Here is a 901-nt window from a genome sequence, read left to right as displayed (position 1 = left end):
CAGAGACGTAAAGACATAGTCACAGTGCAGTACTGTGTAGGGGGTGTTCAGAGACATAGAGTCACAGTCACAGTACAGTAATGTGTATGGTGTTCAGAGACATAAAGACATAGTCACAGTGCAGTACTGTGTGTAGGGAGTGTTGTGAGACGCGAAGACATAGTCACAGTACAGTACTGTGTATGGTGTTCAGAGACATAAAGACATAGTCACAGTGCAGTACTGTGTATGGTGTTCTGAGATGTAAAGACATAGTCACAGTGCAGTACTGTGTATGGTGTTCAGAGACATAAAGACATAGTCACAGTGCAGGTACTCTGTATGGTGTTCAGAGATGTAAAGACATAGTCACAGTGCAGTACTGTGTAGGGAGTGTACAGAGACGTAAAGACAGTCACAGTACAGTACCACAGTGTATGGTGTTCAGAGATGTAAAGACATAGCGGGAGTCACAGTGCAGTACTGTGTATGGTGTTCAGAGATGTAAAGACAGTCACAGTACAGTACTGTGTATGGTGTTCAGAGACGTAAAGACATAGTCACAGTACAGTACTGTGTATGGTGTTCAGAGACGTAAAGACATAGTCACAGTACAGTACTGTGTAGGGATCCTCAGTGTTGTGAGATGCAAAGACATAGTCACAGTGCAGTACTGTGTATGGTGTTCAGAGATGTAAAGACATAGCGGGAGTCACAGTGCAGTACTGTGTATGGTGTTCAGAGACGTAAAGACATAGTCACAGTACAGTACTGTGTAGGGAGTGTTGTGAGACGCGAAGACATAGTCACAGTACAGTACAGTACAGTACTGTGTATGGTGTTCAGAGACATAAAGACAGTCACAGTGCAGTACTGTGTATGGTGTTCAGAGATGTAAAGACATAGTCACAGTGCAGTACTG

Source organism: Glandiceps talaboti, chromosome 6, assembly GCF_964340395.1.
Source record: "Glandiceps talaboti chromosome 6, keGlaTala1.1, whole genome shotgun sequence".
In the NCBI taxonomy this organism is placed as follows: Eukaryota; Metazoa; Hemichordata; class Enteropneusta; family Spengelidae; genus Glandiceps; species Glandiceps talaboti.
Note: the sequence above shows the minus strand (reverse complement) of the source record.